This window comes from Bombus flavifrons, chromosome 16 (assembly GCF_040668555.2).
Source record: "Bombus flavifrons isolate JBK064 chromosome 16, iyBomFlav1_principal, whole genome shotgun sequence".
Classification (NCBI taxonomy): Eukaryota; Metazoa; Arthropoda; class Insecta; order Hymenoptera; family Apidae; genus Bombus; species Bombus flavifrons.
In genome coordinates this window covers 2,681,230-2,692,686 of record NC_138457.1, presented here as the reverse complement: position 1 = coordinate 2,692,686, position 11,457 = coordinate 2,681,230, and the positions used below count along the sequence as shown (strand labels likewise).

The window sequence follows — 11,457 nt, the reverse complement described above, 5'->3', positions numbered from 1 at the left end:
CGCTGTAAAAAATGCTTGAAACGATTCACGCGTGAATGTTACCGCTTAGCACTGCTACATTTAACACGTGGCTCGTTTAACGCCGCTCGAGGTTTACGGCATGAAGTCGTGTCCAGAAGGAAAAAAATCTCAACGTTTCGCCAAGATCGCAGTTGGCAATATTCAAGCGAAATAACCTTAAACTGTGTGTGTAGTAAGTGAAATAACACGAACAACTATGCAGGCGATCCAGGCGTGTAGTGAAAGCCTGAAAACTGTTCGAGTTGGTCATGTTGAGAGTCACTGAGTAGCTGATCGCTGATACGGCGATGCGTCATAAGTAAATACGCGCCTACCTGTAACTCGTTATCGGTGTTAACTGTGGTCCCCTGTGTCGAATAGAAGTGGCGTCGGTTGGCGATCAGTTGGTCGGACCACGAAACGAAGCGTGTCGGTCGTCGCGAGAGTTCTCCTCGCGTTCGCGGTTACTTCCAATCCATTCTCTTCTGTTCGTCATTCTCGACGAGCCGTTTCTTGCTCTTTCTCTCGCCTTCCACCCCCCACCTTCTCTGTTTCACTTGCTCTACGTGCATTACGCGAACGAGAGTCGCAGTCGGTCGCCAGTGTCGGCACAGAGGCATCGTTGACGCCGTGTCCCTTCTCTCTCTCTCTCCCTCTCTCTACCTATTCATCTCTTTCTCTCCTTTTTCTCTTCCTCCTTTTACGTTCTTTCCCTTCCTTTTCGCTCTCTTCTCTCGATTAATTCTTCCCTCTCTCCGTTTCTGTTCTCCTTCTTCCTAGCGATGCGCCGTGCATCTGACGGTACTCGCTCGCTTTCCATCCACATTCGCCGCATCTTACGCCTTTTTTCCATCCTGTTCGTTGGATCGTCGCGTTTCCCGTCACGGGTTATCTTCCCACCGAATTGTAATAAGTCGAACGATCCTGCGTAAGGTGGATTCGGTGATCGGTCGGTCGCACCGTGTTCCAACAGTGAGTGTGATCATTCTCGTTGGCGAAGATTTGTTCGAATCGTGGTGTCGAGGACTGCGATTATACGCGTAGCAGTGGAAATACCATAGAGCGGTGGGAGTCGATGCTGCGAAAGAGATAAGCGCCGCAGGTTTCAGGAAGGCTGAAAGTTTGGTAATTAACCTTTGACAGATTTATACAGTGCCGCGGATCGTAGAATGGCTTTGCAAGCCGATAGATGGCGCTTCAGTGATCTTCGTTTCACGACAGCTTTTTACAATTAACGAACCCAGTCTGTTTCTATAATTGTGAGGTCGCAGATTCATAGAAATAATAATCGGACTTTTCAAATGATACGTTCGTGCAAAAAGTTGTCGAAGGACGAATAAAGTAGCAGGCAACGAGGTCGCGATCGCCGATAGCCTGGCGTTCGACCAACGATATCTCTGCTTTTGTAGGGAACTTGAAACTACAGAATTGCACAGGATGCACCTAATATGAAAAAACGCATAAAATTTGGAAAATAATAGCGCTTTCTATAATACGTAACAAGTAAATCAAGCTTCTAACGTTCTTGGCTAGACATTCTCAGAAATATAAATTTGCATGAAAATCCGTGTACCGATGAAGAGGACGCACCGATGACTCGCTCCTGGTGCCTCTCTCTTTAAAATGAGTCTTCTCATGTATGACACTTACACGTGTCTTTCTTCTTGATCTTCGCGCGCAACAACTTCGTAGCAAATGTAAAACATTTATAAAAGATTTTCCCACTGCGTATTTCGGTAATTATATTCTTGAAAAAAAAAACAGTCAAAATTGACATTTTTCGAATTTCACGATAGAACAGCCTGTTGAAGGCTTTTCTAATGGGAACGTTGAAGAAGCGAGGTGTTCCACCGTTCGTGTAACCGTCGTTCAGAAACTTTCAATCTCTTCTCGTCGATGCTAGGCACGGCCGAGAGTACTCGATATTTATCGCGAGTGCTCCTCCTAACTGCCAAGCGATAATTCCACGAATGGTTACGTGCGTACCCCGAACGTGAACGCCCAAGAGCATTTGCACGTTAATCCCTTCAACGTTCGTATGAACTTATTTTCTTAATGCCAGCAGTTGTTCCCGAGATGAAACCGTAACGGATTTCCTTTATCCTTTAAAACGCTGTACTAAACCTGATGCGTTTTGAAATATGTATTGACTTGGCAACAAGTGATTGCGGATTTTATTTTATTATTAGGTGGTAATGACAAAATCCCCAATCACTTAGTTGCCAACTCAATAGAATTTGACAATTTTTCTTCCTACAAGTAATTACGATAATAATAATAAGTTTTGGCTTTGAAACTGTACAATTTTTGAAATAATAGACAAATCCTACGTCACGTTGCAAAATGTAGTATGCGGAATATATTTTGGAAATTTCAAGAGCATCGGATCGGTGATACGTGGCTCGGAATATTTCGCGGGTCAGGAAAATATATTTTCGAGAAAAACGTAAGAGAAGCTTCCGCATAACATTTTTCCATAATGAATCTTCCGCGTTTTCGTCGCTGTAGCTTCGTCAGGAGTTTAAAGTTTGATCATCGTTTGTAACGCGATACTCTGCAAAGCTGAAATTTTAAGAAAATGAAAAGAAACTGAAATTTGAACAATTTTTAGAAAAAAAGCACTTTTTAGTTTTTCATATGTATTATTTGATTTACGCCCAAATTTGTGGAAATAGCTAGTTGCAGCGTAAATGTCCCGTAACAATTTATCGATAAGATTGGCGATTTAAAAAAAGAACTGTGTCGCGACTAAAATCGTCTCTTAACGTCGCCTGCAATTCGTTTCGTAACGAGTATGCGCGGAATGTGCTCATCGGCGTTCCTCATTTATGTAATCGTCGTAAGCGACGATTATTCGGCCAGGATGCGTCTTACAGGGACGTTTTGAAATGCAACAAACGTAGATAAATAATCGAATCTTCTGCTCTGTGTAACGAAAACTAGTCCGTTGTTATTTCGTATTTTTCTCGTAATTTCGTAACGAAGCATTTTTTCGCCTACGTTTACGTGACATTTTTCTCTTATTCTGAATATAACGTGTCTTACGTTGATCCCACACTACCAATTTTTTTTTTATTTATTTATTTATTTAAATTTTTACAATTTGTCCAGTAGGACATTTGGTAAAATGTTATAGCTTAGTAGTGTAATAATATAACATGTGGGTGGTTAACCCCAGCGGGGTACCCACGCTACCAATGGCAGTTTATTTATTTATTTATTTAAATTTTTACAATTTGTCCAGTAGGACATTTGGTAAAATGTTATAGCTTAGTGGTGTAATAATATAACATGTGGGTGGCTAACCCCAGCGGGGTACCCACGCTACCAATGGCAGTTTATTTATTTATTTATTTAAATTTTTACAATTTGTCCAGTAGGACATTTGGTAAAATGTTATAGCTTAGTGGTGTAATAATATAACATGTGGGTGGCTACCCCCAGCGGGGTACCCACGCTACCAATGGCAGTTTATTTATTTATTTATTTAAATTTTTACAATTTGTCCAGTAGGACATTTGGTAAAATGTTATAGCTTAGTGGTGTAATAATATAACATGTGGGTGGCTAACCCCAGCGGGGTACCCACGCTACCAATGGCAGTTGACAAAGCGAAGGTCGCTTGGATTTATTTTTAAATTTCCTGAGAATTTTAAAAACCTGTTACTCTTGCAACCCCTTACAACCTTTTAGTTTTATTCATCTCATGCGGAATATGCCAATGTCCAGCATCGTACGATCCGCCTATTGATCCTCAAATGTTGGGTTGGCAACTAAGTGATTGCGGATTTTATCATTACCACCTAATGACAAAATCCGCAATCACTTAGTTGCCAACCCAATACAACAGAGTCGTGGAAAGTACACGGCATAAATTTTTGCGTTTTTGACGCTCGCTCGCTTGTCCAAACTATTGTCGTGAATAAATGTTTTGTCATGTTTCATAAATGGGAATGGTTTCACGCTAAAGGACAGGAGAAAGATGGCTGATATTCTTTTTTTATTTTTTATAAATAATCTGCTTGATCGCTTTCCACTTCTTCGTGTTATAAATTTGAACGCACTTTCGCGTTTCCTGCGTAATTATCTTCTGATTTCCCGGCTTGAATTCCTCGCGAGCGACGTTAGAAACAGCGAGCCGATTTATCAGGATACGTGCGCGCATACTAATGCCATATCTGATCCAGTTGATCTCTTTTCTCTATCCCTTCGCAACTTTGAACATTCCGTGTTTACGGTGTTTAACGCTTAAACAATCATAGTGTAATACTAGGTTGTCCGAAATGTTTCTTTCGTTTTATAAGGAAATAATACACGCGCAATGTTTTTTTTGTTTTATATTAGTTTATTGAATCATGTACGTAATAGAGTAAATAGAACGAAAAGGATCATAGCTAATTCAATAAAATAATATAAAACAGAAATTGTTGTTCATCTATTATCATCTTATGAAACGAAAGAGACTTTTCGGACAACCTAATATTTGTCTGCATATCGCGTAACATGTACATGTAACATATACCGAGCACCTGATGTCGCTTCATTCTCACAATTATGGTTTTCGATTCTCACAATACCCTTGACAATGTAAATCTTCCGATACTGCACAGAAGGAGCATAATCTTCGCTGTTAAAATAGCTAAAGGTATCGTTGTACCATCGAGAACCTCAAGAATTCGCATGTCGTTTCATATACAACAACGTGTACGTAACATATGCGTGATTACTGTAATTCCATAAATCGCATTAATCACGTAAATTCTCTTTTAAAAAAATTCTTCCGAGCCTCTTCCCTGACAATGTTATTTTATAATTTTTACATTGCTTAAATAAATGAACGTTCTGGTATAATATAATATAATAAATATGTTTACTATTTAGTAACTTAACTGTGCTATCTTTATCCTTTTCTAGCATATTATAGGGCTGGTGCTAAAAAGTAATGTTAAGAAGTGAACAAATAAATAAACTATCGGCGCCGTTTTGCGGAAGAAAATAGGTGACTACTTGTATTAGGTTGGTAACTAAGTGATTGCAGATTTTGTCATTAGGTGGTAATGATCACTTAGTTACCAACCCAATACGTGGTACGATGCGATAGAAAGATCGAAAATCGCTGCGATATTCCATCAACAATGGAACAGGGTTCCTAGTGAGCGCGCCACGGTCGTTGAAACGCGTGCATCCTGCAAACCGACGGTCGGCAATCGACAAAGAAGCTCGCTTCACCCTTCCGATACTATCTAACGACGATAATGGGATAACGAGAGTCAGGATAATTAACCGAGAACGGTGGTACTCGTTGAACCAATCGAGTCTGTCAATTATTAGCCCGACAGCAGACGTTCATTTCAGACTTTCAGTCTATCTCATTCCATGCCTCTCTTCTCTTTCGATTTTTTCCCAATTCCATGTAACTTTTCTCTGCTTTCGTTTCTCGTGTTCGTTCTACCTTGGATGGAGATTACAGTCGAATTTAGTTACGGTCAGCAAACTGTCCGTGTTAGGAAATTTATGGTCCGTAGAAAATTACTCTGTGTTTCTTCGACAAGAGTTATGGTTGCTCTGTTAACGTTTCGTGGAACACACCGCTACTTCTCCATCGCGGCTCTTAATTCCTCCCCTTTTTCTCCCTGGCAACCGAATTAACGTAGTTCTACCGAAACTCTTATCGATATTTAACAGCGCGTAATTTATCCACGAAAATTCTATTTTCGTTGTTTCACGTTCGTTACGAAAGCCTTTGACAAATGTAATTTCGATCACTCCAATTGTTTCGTCAATTAAAAGCTAATAAAACTGGAAGCTTAAGGCTTGCTACAGTCTTCGGTTCAACTTTCGGGGCTTATACGGTGTTTGAGTCGAAAACGAGTGAAATATCCGAAATCCGTAAAGAAATAAATGCTTAAGGAAATGTTGAGGTACGTCGTGTTATAAATATCTTTTACGATATTTTTCGTAAATAATGTAAATTTATCCTTGATATTTATCGATGATACATCATACTCATAAACAATAACACGTATTGGTATAACAGTGCTATCTCAACATAAATTTGTGCTGTTGCAAATGCAACTTCATCCGGACTTAATTCCATTATTCTTCCACCTATAATTGTTTACACATCAAAATACAAATACTAGAGAACGTATAATAATGCCCTTTTACGTTTGAAATATTCTTCTCTTACAGTATGATATATTATGTTTAAATTAAAAAATATTTTCAATATATATATACATATATTAATTTTACATTAACCATTGATAATAACATCATCCCTATAACTGAGATTAGTATATTTAATACTGTTATATATATGTAAATAGCAGAACTACCATTATCAGAAAAATTGAAACAATGGAAGCCAGTTCAAAGATCATCAACAGTCCTGTTGTCATAGTTAAATCAAACTGTAACATTATGTACGTTATTTATAATTATTATTTATAATATTTTCTGTTATTGTATATGTCATACAAATTCTATAGCTAAGTACCTTAGAAAATGTTGTAATACTTTTATACATGTAAATAGCAGAACTATCATTATCAGAAAAATTGAAACAATAGAAGCTAGTCTAAAGATCATCAACAGTCCTGTTCTCATAGTTAAATCAAACTGTAACATTATATACGTTATTTATAATTATTATTTATAATATTTTCTGTTATTTTATATGTCATACAAATTCTATAGCTAAGTACCTTAGAAAATGTTGTAATACTTTTATACATGTAAATAGCAGAACTATCATTATCAGAAAAATTGAAACAATAGAAGCCAGTCCAAAGATCATCAACAGTCCTATTCTCATAGTTAAATCAAACTGTAACATTATTTAATTATTTATAATTATTATTTATAATATTTTCTGTTATTGTATATGTCATACAAATTCTATAGCTAAGTACCTTAGAAAATGTTGTAATACTTTTATACATGTAAATAGCAGAACTATCATTATCAGAAAAATTGAAACAATAGAAGCTAGTCTAAAGATCATCAACAGTCCTGTTCTCATAGTTAAATCAAACTGTAACATTATGTACGTTATTTATAATTATTATTTATAATATTTTCTGTTATTTTATATGTCATACAAATTCTATAGCTAAGTACCTTAGAAAATGTTGTAATACTTTTATACATGTAAATAGCAGAACTATCATTATCAGAAAAATTGAAACAATAGAAGCCAGTTCAAAGATCATCAACAGTCCTGTTCAAATTGTAACATTATGTACGTTATTTATAATTATTATTTATAATATTTTCTGTTATTTTATATGTCATACAAGTTTTATAGCTAAGTAGCTTAGAAAATGTTATAAGACCTATTTCTAATGTAATTAAAGTTGTCATACCTAATGTCATCAATATTATTTCAACCTCTAAAAAGACTGATACAAAAGCAGCTAGATATGACGTAGAAAGTGTCTGTAAATAATAATTTTTTAGTAGTGAAAGTTAAATTGCATGAAAGACATCCAATTAATAAGGATTCACAGTATGTCTAAGAACCTTATTTACCAATTTAATTAGCCATATTATAATTAAACAACCAAAAAATTCTACCAAATGTCCAAATCGGACAAATTGTGAATGTAAACTAAATAAAAAAAAAATATTATAATTGAAAGGTGGAATGCGTCTAGCTCTTTCAGATATAAATATAGTGCAAAAAGAAATGATGATGAAGCATATGCTAATGAAATTATGGATTATTTACTAAATAATACATGTAAAATAGTTGCCAACCTCAATAGTTGCAATATTTACGTGCATAGCCACAATCCACATATACCAATGAAATTATCATAAATTTTCTGGCCCTAGCAGGCAATTTCAAAAAAGGTTATGTAACTTTGCTCGACTCGTAGCACTTGGAAATCCGGTTATTTTCCGATTTTACGTTATAACTCGCTGTAAAATCGACAAACAATTTTACCAAATGATAGCCCCAATTGAAAGAAGTAACTTTCGTCCGATAGCGTGTTTCCTATCTCTTACAATTAGTATCGGAAAATAACTGGATTTTCAGGGGTCAATCCTATCCCTTGGTAGTAGTTATATATCCTCCGTATATCCCCAAAGTATCATAATTCTTCGAATTCGCGCGTCTTCCCTTGACAGCGTTATTTTATGTTATTTACCTTCCCATTCGACTTTATTATTTCTCACGATTTCGAAATATTGGGTTGGCAACTAAGTGATTGCAGATATTGCCAACTCAACAACACTTAATGACAAAATCCGCCATCACTTGATTGCCAACCCTATAGTATCTCACTTTGACCATTGATTTCCATCGCTAAATTGTGATCTAATTACTTGGGCAGAAAAAAGGCGTTATATTTTTATTGCATTTGACCAAAGACAATAGGATTTCAATGTAACAGCCAAGGGAACAGAAACAGGCATATTACAGGAACAGAAACAGCAATACAGGCACAAAGATGTTCTTTAGGAATGATAAACCTGTGGAGGAAGAATGAACTCATTGACGACGAGAAAGAGCGGAATTTCGCAGCAGCGTTAAACATAAAGACCTCTCTACCCAAGCGAACACTTTCAAATTTACATCGACGTTCGATGATGGTTTTCTTCGTTTGTTTATTGGAACAGCACGGAACCGACCCGATTACGTCAACCTTCGATACAAAACGTTTATGTAATCAATGGCGACAGAGTGTATTTTTGTAATCGACTGCTTCGTAATGCAACACCGACATATTCATTTCAATAAAGAACGCGTATTGCGTTTCCTTGAAGCGTACTGTTCCTCCAGGTTGTCGCCACTATCTTTCTCTTTAGTTATCTTTCGTTGTTCCAGTTTCGGCAACGATCGTGGAAAAAACGGAAGCGAGGTCTAAAACCACCCAATTTCCATCCTCCTGCACTCAAGAAGTTTCGTCTAACGCTCACGGTATATTCGCGTACAAAAATTTTCTAAGTGTTCGAATATGTTCGCCAGCCACTGTACGTACAGTGGCCGGCATTAACGTTCCAGCACTCTACTCGACTAAACTTTACTTTACGGATTATCGTTCTTTTCTTCGCGATCTCGTAGTTCTCCACGTGTTTCGACCGAGAGAGACAACGAGTTTGAATTGTTAGAGGTCATCGAATTCGTTTTTTCTTTGGCGGCTACAACGGAGCTCAAAAGAAAATACACGGTGACTGTTAAGAAACTGAAGATCAGCCTGATATCTCGGAGAATGTGAGGCATCGAAAGGTCAAAATGTATTCGTTCGATCAAGCTGCTTAGACGCGATGAATTTTACCTGGTAAATGATAAGCTCAGCCGGTTAACGAATTACGTGAGATGGTGATTTTTACCGACTCACCTTGTACATGTACGTAAACATGGCGCATGACCCAGCTGTTCTTAGATTCGTAAAAACGTTTGCCGGGACTGGAAAGAGAGAAAAAGGGAGAGAGAGAGAGAGAGAGAGAGAGAGAGAGAGAGAGAGAGAGAGAGAGAGAGAGATGGCGGACGGAAGGAAAGGTAACGGGACCGCGAAAAACGCGCTAAAAAATGACTAAAGAGTCTCGCTTCGGGCTCTTTGCGGGTTGCCGAGGGAATCGGTTACGGTCGTTGCTCTTCGCTACTGTACGAAGTTGCTTCTTCCGTTGCGGCCGCCAATCCGATCACCGCTCTGTCGCTTGACTCACCAGTTAAAACTCTGTTTATCGCGATTATCCGAAGAAACGTCGCGGCCCTCGGTTGCACCCGATCAAATCTTCGCTTCTGAGAACTTGGCTCGCTACAGCCCTATAGTCCTCGTATAGTCCGAATCGAGCGAACACGTATACAGCGCAATCGCTACAAATCTTCAGATAAACGCGTGGCTGGTCTCACACGTATCTAGTTTCACTAAACTACGAAAGTTTCGTAATTTTTGCAACAACCCTGGCCGGCAGGTGGCAGTAACGTCGTCGTTGAGATATTCGCTGGCTATCGCGGCAGTAACCACGTAAGTGGCAGTTGTGTGGGAGAAAAGTAACTGGTAAATGGAAACAATGTTGTTTATCCCGAAGTTATAAAACATATCCGCCGTTATTAATTCCAAGTTTTACCAAGCGAAATTGGCTTGCTTCGTCTGCTGGAAAATCACTTTCTATATGAAGAGTATACAGGCAACTACAAACGTCGGAAGAGTCGTTCGGAGACCGCAGGGAAAGAACAAGTTCGTTTTTACTTATTTCTTGGCTTTTACGAGAAATTATCTGCCAGAGTCAAGAGATTAGTATCATGCTTATTATTGTCAATTCGGTAAAAACATTCCAGTAATCTGAGATATCGTAAATTCTAATGAAACTTTGATCATTTTTGTCGTCTGATTAAAGAAATCTGTAATTCGATATATCTATTGGCTTGGCAACTAAGTGATTGCGGATTTTGTCAATAAGTGGCATTGATAACATAAGCAATCACTTAGTTGCCAACTCAATACTAACGAATTTTTACGAGGTATCCGTGACGTTAATTTTTCCTTTATTATCGTTATTAACCCTTTGCACTCCTATGTCGAGCGTGACTCGACATCAGTTTTTATCTCAGGGACTCCTTTGTCGAGCTCCATCTTTTTTTATGAAACATACGATAGAAGAGCAGGATTGGATCCTGGAAATTGTTTCAAGATATGTCATACACTTAAAAATTACAAAATACAACAATAGTGTGAATAAAACTGGTATTTAGGTGAATTTCTTTCTTCCTTTATTTATTTAAGCTGTCTTATTTTTTAGTTCAAGTAAACTTCAAATAAAACACTTAAAAGCGTTTCGAGCTTCTGGTATCGAAATTGAGATAAAATTCCGAGTGCAAAGGGTTAACGATGCAATGTCCAGCGGTATTTCTGTATTACTTATCGCATTTTGCACTCGCTGCATCTACAATAGCATAAACAAGGTTTTCGTAATATTCCTGAAAACGTCAAGACACCAAGGGGCGACAGAATTTATTACGCAAGCAAATAATAATGTACAGATGGAAAAATACATAGAATCCATGCAACACGGTGAAATATTTACCCTGTTCACGATACTCGTAGAATACTCGTTGTGATATTCGTAGAGCGAAAAAATCCGTATTTTCGTTTCGCCGTAAAATAATTTCGGTATTTCCGTAATCTATTAGCTTGGCAACTAAGTGATTGCGGATTTTGTCAATACTACCTAATGACAAAATTCACAATCACTTAGTTGCAGACCCAATAACGTAACGTAAATAAATGTGGCGGCTAGTTATCAACAGGTACGCGATTGGCTGAAATTCCGAGTATTCTCGTGGCGACTGCACATGCTCCTAGAAATAATGAAATTTTCTAAACAAAGAAAAATCAATTGTTTTCGTTTAGTTCGTATTTAATCAAATTACCAATTAATTATTTTATTTCGATTATTACGAAATTAGGCTGTCGTATATCTGCAAAGTCGGTTGTGCCGACA

At 37.6% G+C, this 11,457-nt stretch overlaps 1 protein-coding gene across 3 annotated transcripts in view; it reads left to right on the top strand.

Annotated features, from left to right (window-relative positions):
- Positions 1-376: 376 nt before the first annotated feature.
- LOC138188072 (uncharacterized) overlaps positions 377-11,457 on the top strand; it is a 167,777-nt gene continuing 156,696 nt past the window's right edge. The window contains exon 1 of one of the 3 annotated variants that reach the window (XM_069129500.1): positions 377-1,125. The gene's annotated coding sequence lies outside the window, so the exon portion shown is untranslated. The remainder of the gene's footprint in view (positions 1,126-11,457) is intronic. The other 2 variants (XM_069129501.1, XM_069129502.1) reach the window with 2 other exon arrangements.